This window comes from Sciurus carolinensis, chromosome 3, assembly GCF_902686445.1.
Source record: "Sciurus carolinensis chromosome 3, mSciCar1.2, whole genome shotgun sequence".
Taxonomy (NCBI): domain Eukaryota; kingdom Metazoa; phylum Chordata; class Mammalia; order Rodentia; family Sciuridae; genus Sciurus; species Sciurus carolinensis.
In genome coordinates this window covers 156,408,813-156,423,327 of record NC_062215.1, presented here as the reverse complement: position 1 = coordinate 156,423,327, position 14,515 = coordinate 156,408,813, and the positions used below count along the sequence as shown (strand labels likewise).

Sequence of the window (14,515 nt, the reverse complement as noted above, 5' to 3'; positions counted from 1 at the left end):
GGAAAAAATGTGAAGTTTCACATAGGTTAACAGATCATAAGAAAAATATACATGAAATATTAATGTGTATTTTGAATTGTGCCAGTTTTTAGAAATATATATCACAATATTAGCCATCAACTCAGGATTACTTAATAACCATAGGTTACTCAGAAATGTCATATTTTCAAACTGAAGTCACAGTATCATTGATCCATGATGTTAAAATAGGGGTTAATATGTAGAGAGAGTCCTGTGATGTAGAAATGATATCCTCATATAAGATTTTAAAAACAAGGTATAATTTTCCCACTTTCACATAACTGGGAAGAGGTACACACAGGATCTTTGATACCCAGATCTATGCTAGCTCCATTTTGGAATCTAAATTGTCTCAATTTATACTCATATAAATATTAGTAAAAGATGATTTCTAGAATGTAAATTGAATTTAGAAATGGGACTTTGGTCCCATGTGATATTATTTTTTTAAACAAATATGTGATCCTATCACTTCCCCATTTCAAATCTATTACAGGATCCATCTACCTCAATTATGTAATGAATAAAGATGTGATTTGGTTTATCTCTTTCTATTCCCATCTCAAGTGCTCTATAACCCAGTCATATCAAACTAGTTGTGGTCTCCCAAATAGGACATTGCATACCTTTTCATATGCTGTTTCCCTGACTTGCAGAACTTTTAAACTCCTTTTCCATCTGGAAAATTCCCACTTTTAAGAATCAGGTTACGTACCTCCTCTAAGAAGCATTCCTTATTTCCATCCCCCTTTAGGATGATTGGTTGATTCATGTATTTCAGTATCATAGTATTTCAAACACTAAATAATTCAAGTAAATTAGCCTGTTAAGCATTGTCTCATTATCTATCTAGGGCTTAAATGCAGCCATCAAGAATATCGTAAGGAAGCTGGGTACGGTGGCACATGCCTGTAATCCCAGTGGCTCAGGAGGCTGAGGCAGGAGGATCGTGAGTTCAAAGTCAGCCTCAGCAAAAGTGATACGCTAAGCAACTCAGTGAGACCTTGTCTCTAAATAAAATACAAAATAGGGCTGGGGATATGGCTCACTGGTCAAGTGTCCCATAAGAAATATCTTTAGACAGGGGCTTAATTTTACAAAGCATGTTACACATTGCCACAGTACAAAAGGCAACCTCTGTGAAAAGGCAGAATGCAAGATAAACACTAATGATGAGACTCTGTCCTTAACACAAGGTGGACATGGTGACAAGAATCAATTATTACCTCTGTGGGGCCAAGACATGGAAAGAGGTCACCAGGATAGTGAACTTAAATTACAGTGCAAAGCATCAAATGATTTTCTGCCTTAAGCTTATAAATATTGTGGTGCTATACCACACAGTATAAAATATCTTATATATTCTTACATTAGTTAATATTTATTTTACCAAACATGTCAGACATGCTTGTCTGTGTCTGGAAAAGGCCGGAACATCTGTCTTTATAAACGAATGCCAGTCTGGAGGGCAAGGCAAGCGATGTGACTTATTTTTAGCTTGTCACATTGTGACACATTCTCAATATAAAGCAATGTGAATTTAATGCTTAATGACAGGGAGGCAGAAATAACATTGCTGGAATAGCATTATGTCATGAACTTTGCCTCTTGGGGATTAAAAAGGGTGAAACCTAGCCTAGATCAGGAGTGTGGGGTTGAGTATCTTTCCATTGCCCCTAACCATGATACGGCAGCTGAGAGGATGAACGGTGGTATGTGAGGCTGCTTAGGAAGCTCAAGGCATTGTATGAATGAAAAGTGATTTAAATTCTTTGCTCTCAAAAACTTTTCATGATAAAACTCAGATTTTACCAGCACATAGTTATTGACCCAGGGAATTGTAGTCTAAATTTGTAAATGGAATTGAGATGAATATGAAAATAATTCTCATTAACTATTCAGCATGATATTAAGGGACCGGTTGGCTACTTTCTGATGAATTTGACCCACGTAGATAGCCAGACCCAGACTTATTTCGAAATGTCATTGTTTGCAATAAGGAATGATGGCATGAAGTTATTCATATGTTGCCTCTTTATAGTAATCCTCATGAACCTGGCGGCTGACAGCAGTCTTGGAATTCTATATTCAAGATGGCAGTACATTATACCAGTTTCTGGTATATTATTTCTGTTCATATTATTGTCCAGAAAAATGAGAGATATGTTGAGGTACAGAGCTAAAAACACTACTCTGCATCCTAGTGGAAGACACTTAGCAACAAGAACAGATTCACGCTGCAAGTGCAACAGCATTCAAAGGATTTAGTATGAGCGGGCCTGGGGTGATTTTTTTTTTTTTTTTGGTTTCTTCAGAGTATAGTTTGGAAAGTACTGATTTTAGCAGGGGCAGGGTAATGAAATACTTTGGACAAAGGATTCTTTGTAGACACAAGAAAAAGTTTTCCTTCTTTTGATGAAGTTTACCTCTCAAGGCTCAGTGCAATCTGAAGAAGCAGCAAAAGACAGAGGCATGGCATAATGGATAAGGATGGTCTCACGTTATGGGCAAAACCGCATTGCTGGAGAAAAATAAATCAGCATAATGCTGCATGGCTGCCAAGAACCACAGAAATCAGAGGCACCACTATAAGTGAACAGCTAAACAAAAATGGACATCATTGACATACCACAGAAAATGTTACTGGTGGTCCTGAAAGAAAAATAGGTATATGAAAATGTCTTCTTTCTTCACTTGTCTGCCTACATCACGTTTTAGGCACTAATTAATAACAGAATTGCTTCTAGTCCATTCCATCATAACTTCATAGTTTATAGAAAAGCAAGAATAAACTAGGGAGGCAAAGATATTAAGTGCAACTGTATGGAAGTTCCAAATATGAAGGAAAAAAGTAGTCAAACACCAACAGTTTCATATGGTTCAACCCATCTTATGTAAGGTGTTCTCGGCGATAGTTACGGTTGTCTAGTTAAAATTACAAGAATTCATGAGAATGTCGTTAATGCAGTCTGGATTTCTCTAATATTCTGCAACTAAAACACTTTCGAGCATCCATCTACTTTCCTTAATTTCCTTTGCCATTTCCCCCTGAATTTTATAAGATTGTTATGTATATTGAATGTTTCCTTTATGAAAGTGAAGCCAAGAATTGGGATACTAATCCAAACAGCTGTACTTTCTTTTGCCTGGAGACCTAGCAAATATTGTTACCAAGATATGATGGTTAATTGAAGGTTATAATTGCAATACATTCCTTTCCCTGAGGGACTATATCTAAGCTTATTATGTGAGAAGAAACCTTGACTGATCCTGAAAACTCATATAACACTGGACAGGAACTAACTGTTTTTAAAGACTAAATATTTTATGTACATCCCTGGGGAATTACATAATTTTTATTGCCTTAACAATAAAATAAAAAGCGCTTTCTGGTGCAAGATATCTGTTTATTTAAAGCCAATGGGAATAAGCAGTTATTGTGGGTCTCGGTATGTGTTGGGACCTTATTTGCTAGAGGGCATGTGCTTCTGAGTCGGTATTTATTACTTGGCTTGTATTGAATTCTCTGCTTGACTGAGATCATTAAGTAAGAGATGCATAAGCTGAGGGACTGTTTCTACAGTAGCTGTGGGCAGATGGGAGGCAGGCATTATTGTTTAGCACATGATCTGGATGGCTAGTCATTTTAACACCTACTCAGATCATGGTAATATTTTGTGCATTTTAAAAACAAAATAAGGTCTTCTATTTCTGAAAATATAATGTATTAGGTACAAAGATAAACTTCATTTGGTTTAGAATGCTTTAAAAACATTGAATAAAATATTCAAAAATTATTTTGCTTTTGCTTTTGTTTCTAGAATGAGATACGAGACCTTTGAAGAATAGAAATTAAAAGACAGTGCAATTCTGGGGTGGGAGTGGAGGTGAGCTAGCATAGAAATTTTGCCTTAAGGGTTTCTGTTTACCAAACAGAGACAAGAACCTGGCCATTTAATGGGTCTCAAGCTAAATATCTAGACCCAAACAGATGGGAGGTCAGGTCAGAAATTCCTGTGAAAGCTTTGATCTCAGGTAGGAGCCCTCTCAGTGGATAGATCAGGAAAAATATACCTCCCACAGAAGCTGGTTTGCCTGACTAAGCTTGACTCTGGATAGAGCATAAGAGAGGGAGAGATAGAGGACAGGAATAAAGGGGGAAAAAGTCTCTTATGAAAAACTCCTAATCAAAATCTCACATACTCATATAAGTTGGGGCAAGAACGGGCCCTACTTCCATCCTCCTCCATCGCACTCGACCCAACCAAATATTTTTAAAACGATGGTAGATTGGTAATGTTCTAGATGTCTGACAAAGTAATGGAAATCCTATCTGGAGAAGTATAATACTTTACAGTGTTTCTCAAACTTTCATATTTGGGCATAAAGAGAAGTCACTTGGGAAGATGGATGAGAGATTCCTTGGCCTCATCTGTAAAATTGTATTTCTAACAGGCTCACAGGTAATGCTGATGTTGCTGGTCCACTGACTAATGCTGCTTTTAATACAGACAGTAAAGCATTCCCACAGATAAAATCCCAAGGAGCAACCTCACATTAAAAGACAAAAGAAAATAATCCGCTATGAGCAAGAGTCAGGAGAAATTTGCGAAGACTGTAGTGACTGGAATCTGAGTGTGTTAAGTACATTTAAAGATTAATGTAGGCATCAAAAATATGCTGAAGGAATTAAGATGATCAAAGTTGACCAGGCAACTTTAAAACAAAATAAAACCGAATTTTACAAGAGAAAAAAATTGGAGTCCTCTACATGGAATTTAAAATTCACAGATATACTAAAACATAGATTAGATCAGGTTTTTCTAAGGTCAATACGATTGATTATTTGGGTCAGATCATGATTTTGTGTGGGTGGTATACTATGCATTTTGAGATGTTTATCAGTATCTTTGGCATCTACCCACTAGATGGCAGTAGGCATGTACAGGTTGTAAGAACCCCAAATGCCTCCAGACATTGCTAATGTCTGGAGGGCACACTGCCCTTGGAACCATGGGATCAGATACAGTTGAAAAGGGAAAACTGAAGTGGAAGAGATATCTGAGAAAATGATCCAGGCTAGTAGTATAGAGACAGAAGAAAATATGAAGGAGAAGTCATCAAACAACAGAATAAATTAAGAAGATCTATCATATAATTTCAATTTCTAGAAACGAATACATATAATGTGCCAAATAAATGAGTCAGAAGTCTAATGAACTTCAAATAAAAACAATATGCTAGAAACTGTAAAATGTCAGCAATAAGGAAAAAATATTAAAGTTTACTGGGGCAGGGTAAGGGGATAACCTATAAAGGAATGTTAATTAAGTCAGAAAAGAATGGAATAGTATCTTTGAAGAACAGAAAGGAAATGTCAGTATAAATACAATTGGAGCAAAACCTTCTTCAAGTTGGGATCAAAATCAGGACATTTTTAAGAAAACTGTCGCTGAAAGAGCTACTGACAATTGATCACCAACAATTCTTCTGAAAGGTATACTTAGGAAGGAAATTAGTCTTGCAGAGAACATCTGGGAAGCAAGGAGAAACAGTGAACAAAATATAAATTAAATTTTTGAAATTATTTTCCTAAAAAGTCAATAAAATAATATCTAATGTATGAATGTCTAAAATAAGATAGAACTAAATCTTAAATGGTTGGGGTTAGAACCCTCCTAGTTTTTGAGAGAAGAGTAGAGAAATTCATTAATTTTAGACTTCATTTAAATATGTATATAACTTCTAAAAACAGAGTATAATAATTTCAAAATTAGTGAAGAAAAATAAATTTTAAATTATTGAACCACTCCAAAGCAAGAGAAATAAACTCTAACACAGTCTAATTGAAATAAGAACATATACAAAATAAAATAATAAAAAATGTGATAAGTAGGAGATGACAGAAGTATCTCAATACATAATAGCCATCAGAATCTGTGCAAATGGAATAAATTTTCTAGGAGAAAAAATGGCATAAAAATTTAAATGTATGCCTTTTTACAAGACACAAAATTATAGAAAATGTAAAAAGCGTGGCAAAAAGACATACTAGGCCAACACTAACCTAAGGCAACTGCTGTAGTTATATTAGTACCAGGGGAAAATACATCTTAAGGTAAAAAGCATTGCTAGAAATAAATTGGGCCACTTGATATTGCTAGAAGGTTCAAATCATCAGCAACATGTAACACTTCTAAACTTTCTATATAAATAAAACAAAAATGAACATTTGGGGGTTGGAGTTATAGCTCAGTAGTAGAGTGCTTGCTTTGCTTGTGCAAGGTTCTGGGTTTTATTCCCAGCACCAAAACAAGCAAACAAAAAGTCATTGCAACAAATATAAAAGAATAAATATTCTATCATTGCATGAGATTTTTAATATAACTTAGTAATTGCCAGGTCAAAGACTAAAAAACAAATAAGGAAGTAGAAGGTTTGAATAACCCAATTTAGAAGTTTGATCACATAAAAAACACTTATGTGTATATTATATATTTATATTATATTTTTATATTTTACTGTACAAAAATTGAAGAATACACCTTCTTTTTAACTACACATAAAACATTTATGAAAATTAATAATGTTTTAGGTCATAAAGTCCTACATAAAAAAAATGGTCAATGTTTTAGGTGATGGATATTCCAATTACACTGATTTCATCATTATACATTATATACGTGTATTAAAATATCACACTATACAATTATTATATTTCAAATAAAAATAAATTCTAAAAAAATTAGTATGTAAAAATAAAGTTAGAAATCAATAAATTGATATCTAACAAAACTCTGCAGTTTATAAACTGAAACATACACATCTAAATAACCCATGGGTTAAAAAGAAAGCCATTAAATAAATTAGAAAATATATAAAGATAAATTAAAACAAAATGCTACCTATCAAAAATTTTGATATGCAGTTAAAGTAGTACTTAGAGGAAAAATTAAGTTAAATATTTAATTTAGAAAAAGTTAAAACTAATGAGCTAAGCAATCAACTTAATAAATAAGAATAATACAATTAGTTCAAAGTAAGAAGGAAGAAAGTTAAAATAAGAGCCCAAATTAATGAATTAGGGATCAAAGATGCAACAGAGAAATTGTATGATGAAATTACAGATGTTCGGCAAGCCTAATTAAGAAAATGAAAATAATTTCAGGAATACCAATAGATAAAATAAATACACATGCTTCAAAAATTAATAACTAATAATAAAAGATGAAACTGGCAAGTTGCTAAAAGCTTTTAATTAATTAAATTATTTTAGGAAGAAATAAAGCTTTTGAATAATTCATTCAGATCTGAATTTCAATTATCTCTAAATTTATCTATAGACTTCATGTAATTCCAGGAATAAAAGTAAGAATTCTTCACAGAGTCTGACAAACTAATTATAAAATTAACATGGAAGAGTAAAGAGCCAAGAATAGTCTGGTATTTTTTAAAGTTCTCACTGTAGGGTAGATATTCAGGGTAGATGTGGAATGTACTAGAATCAAACCTGGAACCACAACCATGCCTGTATGAAAACCTGTCCTACGATTAAGAGGGCACTGCACATCAGAGAAAAATGCACAAACTAGTCAATGTATTGTGCTAGGGTAATTGTTTTTCCATATGAAAAAGGAAAAAGAAAAGAAATGAATTCCTATCTTTTATCATTCACATAGTATATTACAGTTAAAGACTTCAGGTTAAAAGATAAATTTTAAACTTTTAGAGGAACATAGGAATACTTTATTACTTTGGAATTCCCATAAAGGAAAATTTGGATGAATTAAATTATCTTAAATTTAAAATGTTCTCTTGATTAAAATGCTCCCCAAAGAAAGAATGGGGAGATAGCTCAGTAGGTAAAGTGCTTGCCTTGCAAGCACAAGGCTGTGGGTTTAATTCCCAGCACCATAAGAAAAAAAAAAGAATGAACAAGAAAACAAGCCACAAACTGGAAGATGAAATCATGTAAAAAACAGAAAATGGATTAGTACTGACACTATCTACACTCTTAAAACTAACAATAAAAGACAAATAATTCTCCTTTAAAAGGGTGAACTAAAGACATAAATAGACTCTTTCTTCAAAGTGAAAACAGGAATGGTAAGTAAACCTATAAAAAGACACCTCATACTTCAGATTGAAATATAAACTAGAGTTTGTTACTATAATCCACTAGATTGGTAAAAATAAAAATGCTGAACAATACAAATGTCAACGAGAAGACAGCAACATGAACTTTGATTACACTGTTGGCATCTGTGTGGAATTGCTGCAACTATTTTGGCATTATATAGCAAAATTATGGCTTAATAATTTCACTGCTATGTGTATTTAGGAAACTATTATGAATTAAGGCCCACATGCAATATTTATGGAGGTACTGATAATTGCCAACTCTTGAAAAAATAAAAATGTCCATCTAACATAGAATGGATATGTAAATTGTGATATGTTCAAATAAATGAATACCATTCAATAGTAAAAATCAATATACTAATACTAACTGTCCCAAAATGATCAGTGTTAAACAAAAAAGAATTGTATAACTTCACATAAATGAATTTAAAAATCAGGGTAAACAAAGTAAAACAAAATAATATAGTTTCTGAATACATACTCATGCAGTAAAATATGCAGAAAAGGTTAAAACAAAGTTCCAAAGAGCAGTGTATTCTGGGAGGTAAGGGTATGTCATTAAGTAAGGAAATATGGGGAACTTTAAGAAAACAAAGAGTTCTATTTTTTAAGATGTGTCATGGATATTTGACTTTAAGATTTTTACATTTAAGCTCTATTTTCTATCTGCATTCTATCAACTTTAAACTCCACCTATTTTACCTACATTCTTTTTGGGCTACATTTCATTGGTTAGATTCTTTTTAAAAATTCGATAATTTAGGAGAACCACTAGAGTTAAGGGGATAATTTGGTAGTTTAGTTTTAGTTACTATTCAGTTATCTCTACTTTTGTGATTGAAAAGATAACACAGTACTATCTTGCTTTGATATTTCTTCTTATACATATATTTCCATCTCCTTGAAAGGAGCTGATTTGCTTTGCTCACCAAATGGTCTTGTGATGGTCAGCCCCAATGTGAGCTAGATTTGATGCAATAAACCCTGAAGTGTGAATTACACCTATGGTAAATAAGTCCTTCTGGGGAAAGACCACATTACATGGCTGTTCTCTCTCTGGGAGAGTCCTGATTTAGGTCTGTTTTCCTTGTATAATTATAGAAAGTCCTCCATTTCACTTATAAAAATTATATATTCATTCTCCCTAAAGCTATCTAGTTATGAGGACAAATAAATTAAAATGAATTAATTTTCTCCATTCATGACTAGGGAAAAGTCTAATCCCATTGACATTCTCATACTCATGCAATTACTGCTAAAACAAATTGAAATGATCATTAGTATTACTCATGATTAAGAAATTACCAAAAACTAGAAATCACTGCATGTGTTACCAATTCAAATGGATAAATGAGGACAGAATACTTAAATATAAAGAAAACAGAAGTGACTTTCATTTGAACTGTTCACTTTTTCCTTGTATTTTTGTGCTCCTAAATGATATTAGCCTAGAGGTAAAATGAGTCCTTTTAAAAGCATCTCTTTTTTAAAAACAGCCTTACTGTTGCATCTGATAATTCATATTACAGAGAAAGATTATGAGGAAGAGCTGTGCTATACTTAATATTAAACCAATTATCCTTGAACTTAGTAGTCATAGCAATAACAATAAAAGGATTATTTAAAACAAGCAAAACCCTTCAGATTGGTAAAACTTTGAGCACCGAAATTTCTAATATTACTTTAATCTACTAACACTTTTTAATTCTGAAGAACATTGCAATCTTTTTAAAAAATCACATTTAAATTCTGTGATTAAGGAAATAAAACAATGAAACTATTCAAACAAAAATTAGGTCATAATGCAAAAAATTGTATTTAAGCCACACTTAAAAATAAGAGCAACAAGACAAAATAGCAAAAGAGAGGTGGGAGAAAATGCTGGACTGGAATATGATAATTAACAGGACACATTTGGTGTTTCCCTCCCCACTTAAATTCTACTTGATAAACTAGCAGAATAGTAACTTTATTATCTACCTATCTATCTACATATCTGCATGCATACCTCATCTGCTTATCTATCTGTATTTACTACATCTACACCTATATATATTTCTATATTCATATCAATCTATGTCACCCATATACGAGTAAAACTATAAATGCACTGGAAAACCTAAAGCATACTCAGAAACTGAGGCATTCCTGAAAGACAGGAAGCAAAGGGATCAAGTATTAGGGGAAATCAAAGAGAGAGGAAGCAAAAGTGTGAATACATTTTAACTGGAGAATCTGCAACACTTAGAATAGCCCTGAGGAATTCCTAACTCAGATCAATAGGTCCAAGCTATAGTAGTCACACCTGTAAAAATGAAGTAAGCACCTATTGCTACTTTGATTCAAGCACATAGGACATGTGACTACATTTCCCTTTCTCTTGCTTGTCACAATTCACCAGCGACTTTACTTTCTTAACTTTTCCATAGCCGAGAAACAGATCCCAAGTGTGCCCTTTCTGAGGAATCATATCCTGCCTTGATCCTTTTGCTCTGCAACCAACGAATAAGATAATGAACATGAAACTGCTTTATAAATTGTCAAGTACAGTGAAAATGTTACTGTTATTAACTTCTACCACTGCCTCCACCAACTGCTACCATTACCACCACCACCATCATCATCACCACCACCATTATCGTCACCTACACGTTTTATTCAATCAGCCAGTTCTACCTGGTTTTCTCTTATTTTCTGAGAGTGGAGCTTCTTTAAACTTTGATTCTGACTTCCAGAATTTTGACCTTTGAAGAACATACACTGCTTGGCCTTAAGCTAGGATCAAAGACTCTCAGGAAGGAAAGGAACTCCTACTACCCACCCACAGCTTCAGCCCTCTGCACATTTGCCCCCACAAAATCCAGTCTGATGGCAAAGAGCTCACTATTTCCCAAGGTAGTCCACTCCATCAGTGAACATCGACATGGACCAGAAAATACCTCTTACTTTGAGGCTCAGAAGATACTGCTCATAATCATCAAAACTCTCTGTACTTTGTTTCTTACCATGAGATTTATGAGCTTGATGAGATCAAACAGGACCAGTATAGGTTCCACAGGAAAGGGAGAAGGAGAATCTAGAGGTCTGGTAACTGTTTACTGTCATATTTTGGCGAAGTAAAATAAATTTTAAGTTTTCTATGGGTTCCAGTGCAATTTAATGACAAAAGTCATGCTCTATCCAGGAATACAGTGTGCCTGGAAACTCCTGTATTCTTTTGCTCTCCAACTCTTTGGAATTAGAGTACCCCAGTTGGAAACCAGATAGGTATGGAATTTTTTGATGAGAGGGAATGAAGTCCCAGCACCCAAAGGTTTGACCATCAAACTGTTCCTCAATATTCACTTTAAAATAATCTCTGCTCAGAAGCCGGTATTAATTTGTTCTACTGGGATTATTTTTCAAATCCCTAAGTGTGTTGTTCTCTTTGTTACAAGCCCTATGTTTCTTCTATGCCCACATATCTTCTATAAACCCTGAAAGCATCCCCTGTATGAAGGGCTTATGAAAGAATTCCTTCTGTTTTTATATCACCAGGGAATGTTAACAAAGTAATTCCAATTACTGGATGAAAGAATCTTTTTTTTTTTTTTTTTTTTTTTTTTTTGCTAGTGATAATGAATTTATTGAGGAGGAGTTCTTAATGTTTCATGGATGATTGTGGGGGGGTGTCTATGAATTTTCTGATACCATATGCTCAATTTTGTCTCAAAGCATGCTTTTCTTGGGAGAAAATCCATAACTTTCATCCAGTTCTAAAAGAATCTTTGTCTCCAAATGTTAAGAATCATTGGTTTAGGGAATGAATGTGTGGTGTGAATCTTTAAAGTTGAAAATCTCTTATATTTTCCTATTATGAATTCATCATGTATTTACACATGATAAGAATATTTCTAAGGAATCAGTGTTTTTTGAACCATTAAAAATCATTCATCATCTTCTTTATTACAGGGGGCCTTATACAATTAAGTGTATTTTCAATGTGTCCAGAGCTACTCATTCTGATTTAGTTAAATATGCATGTGGTGTTGCCAAGAGCCCTGAATGGAATCAGATGATTCTTTGCTGATCCCAGTTTTAACATCAATTAACATATGACCTTGAGCAAATTCACCTTAACTTTCAGAGCTTTTATTCTCTCACATGGAAAACAAGTTAATGAAAAGAGCTGCTTGATAGAGTCCCTAATACTGCATGATACATATTTATTTGCAGATTTCAGCTCAAGATCTTTGAAAGGCCTAGACCTTTCCAGTGAGTGAAGGGCAATCTGTTAAATCTCATCAGGTGCTTATTTGTGAACAGTTGTCAAATACTATTATCTCGTGATTTTCCAATTCATATGGTTGCTATTCACTCAGTTTTTCAACAAGTTGAAATAAAATGATTTGTTATAATATTTTCCCTTAATCTTATTAGGCAGTTGCCTGAGAAATTTGATGCCTTGCTTGTCTAGAAATTGTTCAAAAGTAGCTATGACTGTAGGATAAAGACAAGGAGAGATATTAAAGCATCTTTGGAGCATTTTAGCTTAAACTGTCTATAAAGTGCCAATACACCACTGCAATTGTGTATTTAACAACTAGCTTCTTGTCACCTTTATGTTCTTAACCATATTCAAACTATGGGTATAAAATATGGGATTTGTATTTTTGAACGTTTCAAAGTGATCTAACATAATATTTTAGTAAGACTCAGCATGGTAGAATGCAAAATACAGGGCCTTTGAAGACAGGCTGAGGTTCCAATCTGCCTCTATCTCTGATGGCTTTATCACTCTGAACTATTAGTTGGTCCTTCTAACCTTCAATTTTTTTCATTTGGAAATACAGGAGGCATACAATAAATATCAGTCATTAAGGTTTATCAACCTTATGATGCTGTGCACTAAGAAGACTAGAAAATAGATCATTATACCAATATAATCTTCAATGGGAAAAGCAAAAAATAAAGCGAAGCTCTCCAGCTGGGTTTCGTTGCATTATCATGAACAACTAGCATCACGACTAGCACAAACGAGGCCCTCAATAGACATCTGTTGAGTTAATGATTATATTAGGAGTATCTTATAAGCCACATTGACTACAGACTTTTAAATTCTGCCACCTCTATCACTTGGTATATTTGATACATAGAAAACTGCCCCCATCTCCGCAATTACATAGAGTTCAGAATGACTATCTACTCATGAAGGGGCTGGAGAGAGCTCCATTCAGCATAATCGCTCTGCCCCCACCACTCTGTAAGACCAAGATTTCTCCTGTTCCCTGATTAAACCTTGTGCTCACACTCCTCCTGACACTGTGGGCGGTGTCTGATACTTTATACCCTTATCAATACTTTATAACTACTGCAAATCTGACAGTTACAGAACCTGGATTTATGAATATTTAATAAGCATTTTTAAATTTTTACTTTTCAAATCATAAATTGACAAAGCATTTCTTCAATACAAGCAAGATGAGGCATACTTTACTGACTTTTTCAGAGAACTGGTTACTCATATTATCATTTCTTCAATGTTTAATTGTCTTTTTCTTATGAATTTTTACATTTTTAAATTGGGATCTGCTCCTTTAGGAACCAACTGAGATGTGATTAAGGACAACCATGCATGCCTCAAAGGAGTGACAGGCTAGTTTCCACTCTCTCTTCTAGAGAACAAAGGATCAGCTCCTTGCGTTGTCAAGTTCTCTGGCTTTAGACAGGCACCTCATTGTTCTGATTGCTTAATTGCCACCAGCCCCTTATCTCCTGGAGGTCTGTGTTCTCTATGCTTTGTAGTCACCACAGCTCACATCTATATACACACTGAACATTTTGAAATGTTTTAAAAAAGGATATAGACAAAGGATAATATTCAATAATGGGAAACAGACTGAAATCCTTATATAATGACAAGTCACCATTTTGAGTGATTATATATGGTATTTGTATTTCAGGCATATGTGAAGCCACGTACCTTGCTGATCACTAAATGTCCTGAGAGCAAAAGCTACAAATACCACCAAGAAATTTCATTCTAGGGTTTGGAAGATTTTTCAGGATAAAATATGAGTGTTCAGCACACTCATTTATTGATGTTTCATAAAACCTGGAAACTTTTCATTTATAGGCAAGGCTTAAAGTTTTTTGTTATAATAAAAATCTGTTATTTTTGAGGAACTAAAGTAACTTTATTTCTTGATGTTCACTTGGTATTTTGTATCCAGTGTTTATAAACCACAGAAGTATAAGAATAAAAGGAAATTGAAAGACTGAGATCAAAAGTCACATGTGACAAAAATACTTTCTAAACAAGATCCACTTTATATGTTTTAATACTCTGCATTTGGGTAACACTGTTATGGTT

At 33.8% G+C, this 14,515-nt stretch overlaps 1 protein-coding gene across 7 annotated transcripts in view; it reads right to left on the bottom strand.

Moving 5' to 3' along the window:
• Unc80 (unc-80 homolog, NALCN channel complex subunit) overlaps positions 1–14,515 on the bottom strand; it is a 206,871-nt gene that overhangs the window by 124,984 nt on the left and 67,372 nt on the right. The window lies entirely within an intron of this gene.